This window comes from Anomalospiza imberbis, chromosome 13, assembly GCF_031753505.1.
Source record: "Anomalospiza imberbis isolate Cuckoo-Finch-1a 21T00152 chromosome 13, ASM3175350v1, whole genome shotgun sequence".
NCBI lineage: Eukaryota > Metazoa > Chordata > Aves > Passeriformes > Viduidae > Anomalospiza > Anomalospiza imberbis.
This window is the reverse complement of record NC_089693.1, coordinates 18,047,524-18,060,434: the sequence shown is the minus strand read 5'-3', so window position 1 is coordinate 18,060,434 and position 12,911 is coordinate 18,047,524. Positions and strand designations below refer to the sequence as shown.

At 50.4% G+C, this 12,911-nt stretch overlaps 1 protein-coding gene across 11 annotated transcripts in view; it reads right to left on the bottom strand.

The window, feature by feature from the left end:
* BBS4 (Bardet-Biedl syndrome 4) overlaps nt 1-12,911 on the bottom strand; it is a 150,883-nt gene that overhangs the window by 14,795 nt on the left and 123,177 nt on the right. For all 11 annotated transcript variants that reach the window (XR_011003878.1, XR_011003884.1, XR_011003885.1 and 8 more), the window contains 2 exons: nt 8,138-8,236; nt 149-207 (listed from right to left, as the gene is read on the bottom strand). The gene's annotated coding sequence lies outside the window, so the exon portion shown is untranslated. The remainder of the gene's footprint in view (nt 1-148; nt 208-8,137; nt 8,237-12,911) is intronic.

Below are 12,911 nucleotides of genomic sequence, written 5' to 3'. Positions count from 1 at the left end.
ACCCAAACTGTGCTGTGATTCCAAATCCAACAGGATCCAAGGGAAGACAAGGCAGAGGGTGAGGAGCTTGGGCATCTCTGATGCCAGGCCAGTGCTCTGGGAAAGTGGGGAACCAAAAGCCAACCCTGTGGGCTTGCTGCTCACCCACCACAGGATCAGCTTTCCTTTCTTCAGCTGCTTTTCTTCATTCTGCTCTCCTGCAGCACCCTGTGCTATGGAGTGATAGAAACACGTAACAGCTTCTCCAAACACAGTTATCTTTAGAAATGGAACAGCAAAAGAAAATGACACCATGTAGACACTGTAAAAAGAAAGCCTTCACTACATTAAAGAAAAAAAAACTTACATTCTTGATCAAGGAACAAACTGGTCTGAATAGTCACAATCACATTTTACAGCCATGTAACTCTTTTTATCTTTTTCTCTCCCAACATCTGAAGCAGATGAACATCTGATTCCTTTATGTGGGAATTGCTTAAACCAGCACTTGGAGAAAATATACAGTTGAATACTGATCTGAAAAGATGGAGTGAGTTCAGCCCTGAGTTAATGGTCCTGGATTTTGGACAGGGGCTGGCAGAGCTCAACCCCTCTCAGGACCAGCCCCAGCCTGGTTCCTGCCAGCCCTACAGCCCGAAGCTCCTGCAGCTCCATTCTTTTCAGCAAAGGTTGGCTGAAGGAGCACAGCATCGTTTTATTTAATCATGGCTGGAGTTCTCATATCCACAGGAAAAAATCCTGGGAGCAGAGTGTATTTTCATGATCAGTGCATACAGAGTGGTATAAAATGTCTGCACCGCTTCTTTCCACTCCAGCCTGTGCCTTTGAAGTCATGGTAACAGCTTTTGGATCCCAATCCTCTGATGAGACTCCTTGATTTATTAGGTAAAACATCTGGAAAAAATGAGGGCTTGTGGCAGGGTAAATCCTCCAGAAGGAGCAGAGAGAGGTTTCATCCGAGCAGCCCTCCTGTCAAAACGCAGGAAAGCTGAGCCCTGGCCACTGGCTTGAGGGTGCTCCGAGGCCCGTTTCACCCAGTGGCCAGAAGCAGCTGTGAGCAGAGGAGTGTCCAGCAGCCAGCAGCCCGGGGAGCTGGGAGCACGCCAGGCCCTGCAATGGCTTGCAGACACCCGGGTGTCAGTAGCAGTGCTACCCTTGGCAGCAGCAGGGAGCCCCTGTTGTAAATCCCGGCGATCTGGGAGCACTCTGGGATGTAAATACCTGCAAATACCCGCCTGTCACCCACGCAGGAACAGGCACCAACCAAACCCACTGCCCGGGCCCCTGCCGAGAGGGGCCTTGGGGTGACTTTTCCATCCCATAATTACAACAGCAATGTTGGAGAAGAAAGTGGTTTGGAAGGATTGAAGCCCGTGCAAGTAACAAACAAGGCAACATGCATTTTGTGAGGCAGATTCCTTCTTTTATATGGAATCAGCCCTGAGGTAAGAGAAGAAAAGAGGAGAGAGGGAACAGCAGGAGCAGCTTGCTGTGCCAGGAGCTGGGCTCCCCTGTGCAATGCGTGTGGCGGACAAACAGCGTGAGAGCACGCGCGTGTGCATCCGTGTCTGGTGCATGGGTAAAGTACAAATCACCCAGCTACTTGACTCAGAATTATTTACTCTCTCCCTTCACAACAACCCACGTTCCAAATTTCAGCCCCGACACTCTGGGAAGAATCCCCCGAGCACCATCCTTTGCCAGTTATTTTCCCATCTAAATCGCTCTTCCAGCGATTTGAATCACACAGTTCAAACACCAACCCTGATGCCAATGGTGCTTTTTGGAGGGGGCGTAGGACCGGTGGAGGAGGGGGAGTTTGGGGAGTATTTTTTTAATCAGATAAATTATTGCTGGGAAACCAGCCACTTCTCTCCATTCAATTTATACTCTATGGGGAATCCATCTAATACCCCTGCTCAGAGTGTGAGGCAGGACCAGTGAGATGCTGTATCAAACCAGGGAGGGAGGCAAAAGATGGGATGGAGTGCAGGGAACGAACAAACAACGGGAGGAAAGGGCTCTGGAAAAGCCTGCGGAGAAGAGGGAAAGCCAAGGGATGTGTCTGCAGCTCCTCAAACAAGGGAGGAGGGGAGAAAATTGATTTCTCTGCTGGCAAATTGGAGCAGGCTAGAGCATGGGCAGAGTGGGAGGGTGTGGGATGGGATGGGATGGGATGGGATGGGATGGGATGGGATGGGATGGGATGGGATGGGATGGGATGGGATGGAAACGCAAGGAGCTTTTCACCGGCAGGGAGGTGGCGCAGCTCCAGGCAGGATGGAGGATCCAATCAGGCTCTGACTGAGTTTGCAAAGTGAGTTTAGCGATTTGCCCCCGTTTCCCAGTGGAACTGGGAAGCTGCCAGTTCACCTCACCGCTGTATGTGGAAGTGGTGAACACTTTGCTGGCTGGCAGAGAGAAGCCAAGGCCTGGGAACAGAGACAGCTTGCAGCACCCAGGGTTCCAGCCGTGCTCTCAGGACAGCATGTCTGGGAAGCTTGCCCTGCTGTCTGGGCATTCCTCTCATCCCTGTTTGCATTCCCTGCTCACCTCAGGCTCTGCTGCAGCTCCACGGGTGTGGGACCGGCGTGTCCCTAGGAGCTCCTCATCCAAACGGGCACAGCTGCAGCTGGGCACTGCCAGCAGGGGCACAGGCAGGGAATGATTGTCCCGAGCCCACCGAGCGAGCTGGTGACCCAACCTGCCCAGAGCCTGCTGCCCCATGCAGGACTGGTTCTCTTTCATGTGCTAACACCAATTTAGTCCAGAGGCTTCCCAGTCCAGCACTTCGCAGTGACTATAAATGCACACAGAGTTTTTAAAGCATTACAGGGTAATGGCACCTGAATGGGTGTCGAGGTGCACTTTGCTGGCCTTTTATTCTTCTTTATAACAAAGAATTCAAAGCTTTAGTGGGAGAGTTGGCAGTAAGCTCATGAGATGGGGAGACTTCTGAAGATGATTTCCCAGATTCTGGGAGTGACTACAGTACAAATAATGTTGGAAAAGAAAGGAATTGACTCAGCAGGAGGCAAAAGGGAACAAGTGGAAGAGTAACTCTTCTCTGGAAAGCTGCAAGGAGAATATGACACAAAGCAGAAAAGAGAAATAAGGCCCCAAAAAAGAAATCCATCGTGTATTTCAGAGGGATTCCTTCTGACAGCCTGAATGTCCAAAATCTGCCGAGTGCCATTCTCAGGAAACTGGGCCTTACACGAAGTCCGGGGAATTTTGGCTCAAAACAACAGAGATGCTTTTGCTCAGAGCTCATTCCCATCTTCCCCAACAGTCCACGGACTCTCTCCAGTCCCCCCTGGCTCAATCTAAGCTGTGTGAAAGTGTTGCTTCTGACATTACACCCTCCTTTCCCAGGCAAAATTAATGCTTGAAGCAACACTGATCTAAACACGTAATTAAAACTCCTCTAGCCCACCTACCTAATAAACTCATTTCCAGATGCCAATTAACCTCTGAGGTTATTACTGGGGATTACAGATCTCCCTAGAACTCCTCGTGCCAGGATGCAGAGAACCCACTTGTTCTGCAAGTGTCAGGTCATGGGGATCACCTTAACCTTGGATCCTTGTCCAGCTACCACAGTCCTGGGAATAAAATTAATAACTTTCTGGCATTTTCTCCTTCTCTAAGAAATGGAGAAAGTGTTATCTCTTCCTCCTCATAATTTTTCCTTGTATTTTGAGTCCCCAGACATCTGTACTTTGTTAAAGCACTGCCCATTTCAGAGGCTTTTTCCAGGACTGGATGAACTCTGGTGATAGATATCCAAGCTGCTTTGTACATTTAGTAGTCCCTAAATGTCTGTTTTGGAATCTGTTCCAGATTCTAATCATTTTACATTAAGGTTATGGGACTCAGTAACCTCTCCTCTCCCAATCCCCAAGAAAAACAGAAACAACAGCCCTTCAACCCTACATCAAGCACAAACCTCTCCAAAATCCCAGCCCAGAACCTTCTTTCATCAGTCTCTGTTTTCTGTGACTCCTGGACTCCACAGGATGTGCAGAGTCTCCCTGTCCCATGGGTCAGGACTTTCTCCTGACAGATCAACGTGGAGAGGCTGCTCGTGGCCAGCACGTTCACATTAAGGGGCCATTTAAACCTCTCCAACATTTCTGGAGCCTCGCTGGGCTGTGGGAGTTTTGGGCTGCTCCATTGTTCCACTTTGGTTTTCAATCCTCATTTCTTTGACACCTGATGCCATGTGGTTTGTAGAAATCCCTCTGGGCTCAATAAACTATGGAACTGAGCCTTCTCATTCTGCTTTTTTCTTCCACTGGTGGGGACTCTGCTCTGGGTTTCTTTTTCCTCTATCCAGCTGCAAACTTTCAGGTAACTTTGGGGAATTTTGTATCAGTGAAGTTACTCCCAACTCTGCTGACTGAGTTTCAGAAGGAATTCAAGGGAAGGGAAGAATGGCAGGAAAGCAGCAGAATACCTCTTTAGAAACCAAGACTAGCGCAAAAGGGCTCCTGGAAACCTTGTTTTCATCACCCACAAATTCCCTGATGCTGGAAAACGTCCCCCACTTTCCCATCTTCTCCCATTTGCTGCAAGTTCTGACAGGAACAGCTTCTGCAGGGAAGAGCTGACTGTGCCAGAATGGGAGAGCTGCTGTTCCTACACCGCCCTCCCCTCCCCAGATCCCCACATTTCAGCCCAGAAAATGGAAATTGCTCAGTGTTTACCAACCCTCCTGCTCCTTCCCGCTCCACCAGGACCTCTGTGCCTGAGCCAGGTCTCTGCTGTTTACCAGCCCATCTGCTGCTGTTGCTTTTCCTCACCTCAAGTTTGAATGCTCCGTTCAGGATTTCGCTCACCATTGTGTTGGGAACTGCAAAGAGCAGCCAAAGATTTCAGGTGGGAAGTGAACAGCAGGGAGAGAGGAATGTAAATCTGTTCTCATGAAAAGAGCCCTCAAAATAATTAAAAAAAAAGAAAGAACCAGATGAAAGAGAAAATTCCAAATGTTTTCAGCAGCACAGTCATTCCACGGAGAGTTGGTCTCATATTTTTGTGAGAATTTGAACATTTAGAACCAGAAGGGAAAAAGCACAAGCGTTCCAATGGCTGTTGCCCTGAAATTACCCTGGTCCCTCTGGTCTCGGCAGTTTAGTCTGTATAGGAGCTTCAAGCCTCCACTTTGCCCAAACCTGTCAAAAGCGGGTTGAGAGCTCTCCATGCAGTGTAACCCAAGGCTGCATCTCTCCAGGAGTAAAAGGGAGACCCTTGAGAGTCAGAGAGAGACTGGAAATGTCCGTGTCTGCCCAGAGGCCCCTCTGAGCAGCAGAGCTACTGCCCTCCTGCCTGAGCCTGTACGAGGGGTTCTCTCTCCAGAGGCTGATAGATTCAAGTTCTCTCCTATCCTTCCCTTTGCCAGCAGGGAAGCACAGTGTGGAACAAGCCTGGGCAGATGCTCAGACACCACCAGGCTCCTGCCAGGAGCAGGGATGGGAAGCAGCCAGGCTGTGGCTCATGCTGTGCTCCTGGACATGGCGTGGCTGCAGTGGGAACAGTGACCCCCAGCCCCGCTGGGCCCCACGGGGTCACTGGGTCTGGGTTTTCTGCTGGGTCTGGGTTTTCTGCTCCCAGTTGCAGCCTCCCAGTCCGTGTTGGTGCCTGGACTGGAAGAGAATTGTTCTCCTGGGCCCTTCTCAGAGTCAGTGAGGATCAGGAGAATCCAAAGAGTTCTGAACTGCCCTGACCAGAAAACACCGGGGACCGAAGTGTCTTTGCTCCAGCCCTTCCTGGGCTTTACTCCTGGAGTTGTGAACTCAGCCAAGAACCGGCTAAAGGGAGAAGCATTTGGAACAGGCTCTGCTGTGCCCTGAGCTTTGGGAGGCCCAGACTGAACAGCCACACCTGCCATTCCATGTGGGAGAGCAGACATGGCAGGTTACAGAACAAACATCCAGGGGAAGTTCACACTGCGTGTACGGACAATGTGGAGCAGGAAGAACTGGAAAGTGGAGAGGATGGATTCTCAGGAAGGAAAAGCCCACCAGAGGTTCCTTCTGACTGTTCTTCTGTGCCACTGGAGCACAGTGGATCAGCTGCACCAGTTCTCAGCCAGAAATCTGCCTGGTTTAGGGAGGAACACGCTGTCCCACTTGGCAGCTTCCTGGCCCTGCCCTACCAGCTCAGCACAATGCACACATCCCGTCCCAAGGCTGGAGGCTGTTGGGAAAGGAGACTCCTAGGAGGGCAGGAGGTCCTCACTGTGGCCAGGGCCAGCTGCTGTGCTCGGATCTGGAACCCAGGATAACATTCCCTTCCATCTACAACGCCTATGGCCCTTCCCCAAAGGATGTGTGTTTGGATTATCTCTCTTTGAGGACTTCACCGTGCAGAGAAGAGCCCAGAACTGCCCAGAGGTGCTGAGTGAGTGCTGGTTCAGCTTCCCCAACCCAGAGCACTCAGGGAAACTGCTGGATTTACAGACACACTCCCAATGGAGCCAGCAAGGTTCTGGGATGCCCTGGAAATGCAGTGCTGAGCAGTTGAGGGCAGAAAGACTGAAATTAGACTTTGCAAGAAGTGCCTGCTTCGTTCGCTCCCAGAAACGTCCTCTTAGAGCCGAACTGTTCCTGGGAATAGCTGTGTCTATCACCAGGCAGTGCTGCAGCTCCAGGGCCTGGAGCAGGACCTCTGGAGCACACATGCTCTTCATTAACGCTAATCCAGGAGCAGGAATGATCCGAGAGCAGAACCTCTGAGGGGATTAGGTACACAGATACCGCCTCATGGAGCTGCGGTGCAGGGCGGGATCCAACCTCAACGTCCTCCAAAACGCACTCTGATCTGGTTGCTCTGGTTCGGCCTCGACTCCAGCAGGATGGAAGGAGCTCAGGGAGATGGTGAGAGAGGGGAGAAGAAAGAAAGGAAAACAGTCTGCTCCCTGTGCTGCCCAGAAAGCAGCGTTTCACTGCTGGGGCTCTCAGCGTGCACTACAAACTTGCCTCCCTTCCCTCGCTCCCACTTACATTGTTCACTTTCCTGCAAATTGTTTCCACATTCTGTATAAATAACCCCGGTGCCAGCGAGGGGGAGGGGAGGCGCAGGGAAGGGGTGGGAGGAAATCCAATGGCTTTGTTACTTTGGAAAAAGAAGGTGGAGGATGGAGAGGAGCAGTTGGAGCTGGAGCCCTGGCAGACGGAGCAGAGTTGCCATCGAGCTTGCGTTCAGACCTGGAGGAAGAAGAGTAAACAAGGAGGAGATTATATATAATTATAGACAATCATGTTGCCGGGGATAAACAGGAATCAAAAGCACGGAGGCACTGGAGTCTGGCACATCCCCAAGCACGGAACAGAAGCCAGCCAGCGAGAGGCACTGCGGCAGGAACGCACTTCCCTTTGGGCCTGCTTTCACTTAGCTCAGGGGCTGGGGGTTTTTTCCTCTCTTTTTGGCTGGAGGCATTCCCCCATAAAGAGAGGAGCCCATCCAATGGGGAACAGAAGCCAAACTGAAGCCAGCAGAATTCTTGTCTGTGACATTCACCGATTACCCTGTGAGAAACGTCAGAAACATTTGGAAAAGATACAGCCCACAGAGGTCAGCAGGAACAACAACAGGAATTTCTGAACAAAAATGGCTTTAAAGACACTCCAGAATCTGTGCCTGAGTGCCCTGTGGGCAACTCCTCTTTGGCAGAGGGGGAGCTGCACTCAGGGTGGCACTCGGGTCCTGCTTGTGGCTCCCAAGGATCCAGGGTTTGCTTAATGGGGAAATTGTGAACAAAGCCATGGAGAAAACCTGAAACAACAGCAGATGGGCCATAAGGGCTGTGCTGTGGGTTTTAAAACGAGGACTTGGGGGAATTTAACAAAGAAAAAAGAAAAGGAGCCTCCTTCATTCCCTTGAAGGCCCTTGAGAGTCAGAGGGAAGGTGACAAACAAAGGACAGCAACCGCCTATGGTGACAGGAGGAGAGGTTTAGCAAGGCAGTGTGAAGAGCTCTCTCCCAGGCACTGTTTTCAATCCAAATAGCTCACAGTCTGCTGAATTCTTAAGCCGTTTTGCTGATCTCTCAGCTGTTCTTCATTGAGAACACAGGCAGATACTTCAAAGCAAAAAAGCAGAGAGGAAAAATAAATATATATAAGAAACAACCAGACCTGTGTTTAGAATCTGTGGAAGATCAGAGGAGGCAGGGAATGCTCACAGGCTTCTTCACCTTCTCCCTTTCGGTACAGGTGCTCCAAGTGTCCTTTCTCCTAAGGAAAGAAAATGGATTTTTTTAAGGGAAATGACATTTACTCTCTGAGAACAGAATCACAGTTTGGTGGATGTTATTATCTGGCGATCTGGATGTAGGATTGTGTATTTTGTGTGCATTCATCATTATGGGCGTCTTTCCTCTGGGATTTCTTGTGTTGATAAATCCTTCCCCAGAGGATGTACCTCTGTGTGTGCACACGCAGGGGCGAATGAAAGATCTCTCTGCTGGCCATGTAGAAGCTGTTTGGGTATCCCAGACAAGTGCTAAAACAGAAGTCATGTTGCTCTCAAAACTGCTGGAAAGAGCTCAGAAAGAGCAGAGGGCATGGACTTGGAAAAGACAGTAGTAAAGGGTTAAAAAAGGTATTTGGAGTCCAAGTCTTATCTACTCTAAATTTACATCGACTCTGTGAGGTAATATTTAATCTACTCCCATGCCAAGTTACAACAGCTCCTTCCAAATATCCCCGACAGTTAACAGAACCAAGACTAAAAAAAAAAAAGATAAAACGACGATAGCAAAAATAGCCAAGCGTGTCCTTTCCCACGTGCCCCTGTGCAAGGTGGGGCACAAACAGTGGCAGGACTCGAGCCATATGGTGAGAGGGTAGGGCTGGACAGGCTACAGCCTCTTTACTTTCTCCTTCGTTTGTACCCGAAGAACGGAGAAGGACACAGAGCTCTTGTCCCGATGTTCTGGCAAAACTGAAATGAGGTTACTGATCTCCTGCAAGCACAAATGAACATCAATCACCAAACACTCATCAAAGCACAAAACACAGTCCCTCGGTGTTGTTAGACAGCAAGAATTAAGAGTTTATCAAGCTGGAAAGAGCAGATCCTCAAGGGAGAATGGATTTCATAAGCAAGCAGCAAATCCTTCTCCAGGCGCCTTGGTGCAACTTTGGCAGTGAGAAAATCAAAAGAGCTCCCACCTAAAGAGAAACACACAGGAGTATTCCCAGAAGGCATCTTAGGAAAAGCCCTTGGTGGGAGAAAGTGTCAATCCTGCCTCGCCTCCTCCAGCTTTCCTGAAGCAAAGAGGGAAAAAAGACGGGGGCAAATGAAACAGAGAATGGTATTTGCATTGCTGCTTATTTTTGCCCTGCAAAACAAATCTGTGTGTGCTGGAGGAATGGTTTGCACTGGCTTGTCACAAAATCTCTGCAGCCGGGTCAGTCAGTGCGACACCCTGGCCTAGGACAGGCAGGAAGCAGCAAGAGCTGCCTGACACATCCCTCAGAGCTGCATCCCCAGAGCTCTGCCAGGGCCCAGGGCTGCAATGGAAGCTGCTGAAGGTTGGCAGAGGTGAAACTCAGCTGCATCTCACCCTGCTAATCCCATTTTGGAAACGGGAACTTGGCCATGGGGAATGAAAATATGACTGAAGCATTTCTTTAGTCCAAGTTTGCCTGGCTGCCTTGGAGTCCCACCTCTGGAAAATCCAATGGTAAAGGGACAGAGCACTTGGGGTTTTTCCCCAGTTCCTTGCTCATGGTGCTGGAAATTCTTGTATTCCCAGCCCCAGGACACTGTTATGTCCTAAAGTGTCCAAGTGCACAGTTACTGCACAGAGATGGGGGATTTCTCTGAGGTCAGGGATCACAGGCTGGGGGAGACCAGGGGATGAGCTGCAGCATCACCCACTGCACCTTTAGTCACCAGTGACCTCTCCATGGCCCCACTTCCCTACCCAGGTGCTCAGGAGGCAGATGTTTAAGCCTGCCATCCAGAAAATGTGTTTCCCTGTCACTGTTCATGTGCTGACACTCCTTATGCAGCCACTTTGGAAATAAATATTCCTATTTTTATGAAAAAGGGCAGGGATGAGCTCAGCCCTCCAGGCCAGAGCTGCTGGGCACAGGCAACTTCCAACACATGCCTGTAATGAAGTAGAGAGATGCTCAGGGGAACCCAACATTTTGTTTAATGAAAAAAAGCCCTCCTTCAAGCTTCTGAAGGGCTGTTATAAGCTGTGGTGAGATGAAACTCAAGACATAAGTCTCTTTGTATTTAATAATACATGGGATCGATTTTTTCCTGTGAAGAAACTTCAATGAACACCTTTTTTTTTTGTTTAAATCTTTTGTTGCAGGTATTGATTATTCATTGAAAATCTAAACCCCAAAGATGTGACCAAATGATTTCACAAAAAAGGTCTGATTTCTGCTCCAAAGCAGGCATTTCCAAGCAGTGACAACCCTTTTGCTGTACAGATATTGCGGCGCTGATGGTGAGTTTATAATTAGCCCATACAAATGTGTACACAAATGTACATGACTGCATTTCAGGGGAAACTACTCACCCCCTAAAGCAAAATTGCAGCTACAATACACACCAGAGAAATGCAGCAAGCATTCTGATCTTAGCAGGTAATTAAAGCAGATTAATAAAAGTAAATTTATTACCGAACTATCCCCAGAAAGGCTCCCACAAAGCCCCCCTGAAGGGCTGTGACATCCAAGCGATGTCTGAAGAGGCACCACTCCCTGGTTTACTGGTGAATCACTTTGTCACAGAGACGGTCCAGCAGGCAATGACTCTAACTCCTGTGCTCCTATACCTGATGCAACACGAGGGTGCCATCCTTTTAAATACGTGTTTATGCTTCTTGAACATCCCAGATCTCCTCCTGAACACCGGCTGACTGCGGCTCTGGTGGGATTTATTCTCCGAGCTGGAGGGGGGTGAAGCAGATTGAGATGCGCGTGAGACAGGAGGAGGCAGAGGGAGAGAAAGAAAGGAAAAAGATCAATTAACGACCTGATCCCGGGGACAAAACAGCACAATTGTGGTCCCTAAAGTCCCCTCAAGTAGGTCGTGGGCGTAAGTGCTGGGGAGGGACGCAGTGCTCTGTGACAGAGCCCAGTTCCAGCGGCCGGGCACGAGTCTCCAGATCACAATAAGGCAGCTTGAAGGTGACAGATTTCATTGTCGAAGGTGATAAAATTCCACGTGGCGCGCTGCAAAACAAGGGCTGGAGCTGCGCCCGCGGAGAGGGAGCAGCGCCGCAGGCAGCGCGGCGGGAGGGAGCGTTCTCCTGCTCTCCTGGCCTGGAAAATCCTGGAGAAGTGCCCGGTGCCGGGGTGGGTGACAGGTTTGCTCTTGCCTGACACAGGGCAGGGGAGCTGCCGGTGGTCAGGCGAACCTCGGCATTGCCACCTGCGCCGTGGGAGTGCCGCGACGCTGCCCCGGAGCGGCGTCTGCCGGGGGTGGGCAGCCGGGGACCGCGGGGAGGGAGAGGGAGAGGGAAAGGGAAAGGGAGAGGGAGAGGGAAAGGGAAAGGGAAAGGGAAAGGGAAAGGGAAAGGGAAAGGGAAAGGGAAAGGGAAAGGGAAAGGGAAAGGGAAAGGGAAAGGGAAAGGGAAAGGGAAAGGGAGAGGGAAAGGGAGAGAGGGAGAGGGAGAGGGAAAGGGAAAGGGAAAAGGAAAGGGAAAGGGAAAGGGAAAGGGAAAGGGAAAAGGGAAAGGGAGAGGGAAAGGGAAAGGGAAAGGGAAAGGGAAAGGGGAAAGGGAAAGGGAAAGGGAAAGGGAAAGGGAAAGGGAAAGGGAGAGGGAGAGGGAAAGGGGAAGGGAGAGGGAGAGGGAAAGGGAGAGAGGGAGAGGGAGAGAGGGAGAGGGAAAGGGAAAGGGAAAAGGGAAAGGGAAAGGGAAAGGGAAAGGGAAAGGGAAAAGGGAAAGGGAGAGGGAAAGGGAAAGGGAAAGGGAAAGGGAAAAGGGAAAGGGAAAGGGAAAGGGAAAGGGAAAGGGAAAGGGAAAGGGGCAGCCAGACAGGATCCTGCAGGATGCACACTGGCCACTGCACTTCTCCTGCCTGTGCTCCTTGCAGCTGCTCTCCCCCAGTTCCCTCCCATCTCCTGTGGGGGTTACACTAGCACAGGTTCATCATGAACAAGGTGTCCCAAAAGCTTCAGGCTTTGTTTTCTAAAATATCCCCCGATGCTGTTACACAGCTAAAACACCCATCCAGCAAAAGCCTGACCTTTGCTGGCATTAACACGTGCCCACTTTGCTGCAGAGACTGTGCAAGGGCTGGGCAAGGACAGGTGCTGACTCCCAGTCACACAGAGGTGCAGCTCAGGCTGGACACTGCCCCAGCCAGGCTGCTTGAAATGCAGGAAAGACTCAGTGGCAGAGATGTGAAAACAACAGCAAAATCAAAGCCTGAGACTAAAGGAGCAATTAAACCAGCCTCAGAATATATTTGAGTCAAATCAATCCATGCAAGAATTGCAGTCACGGTGTGCTGGTGCCCACACTTCTCCCTCCCTCCCTCCCTCCCTCCCTCCCTCCCTCCCTCCCTCCCTCTTCATTTCCCTCTCTCTCCCTCCCTCCCTCCCCAACCCAGGCTGAGATCCAGCCTCACTGTCTGCTTCATCAGAATATGCACAAAGTGCAGTGACAACACGTCTCCTAAGATGCTTTATCAGTTTTTCAAAGTCCCAGTTCATCCTCCTCTTGTGGATCCATTTACATATTGATGTATTTATTCCCCTCTCTCCAGGCAGGCCCCATGAGATTAAACTATTTTATTTACAAAGACATTGGGGTTGCAGCTCCTAACAATTAAGTCAGCCAAGATGGAACTTTGCTGGTGCTCACAGATTGATGTGTGAACAGAGGAATCGGCCTCGTCAGCGATTTGGGAGCAGCTGGGGGGGACTGGCCCAACC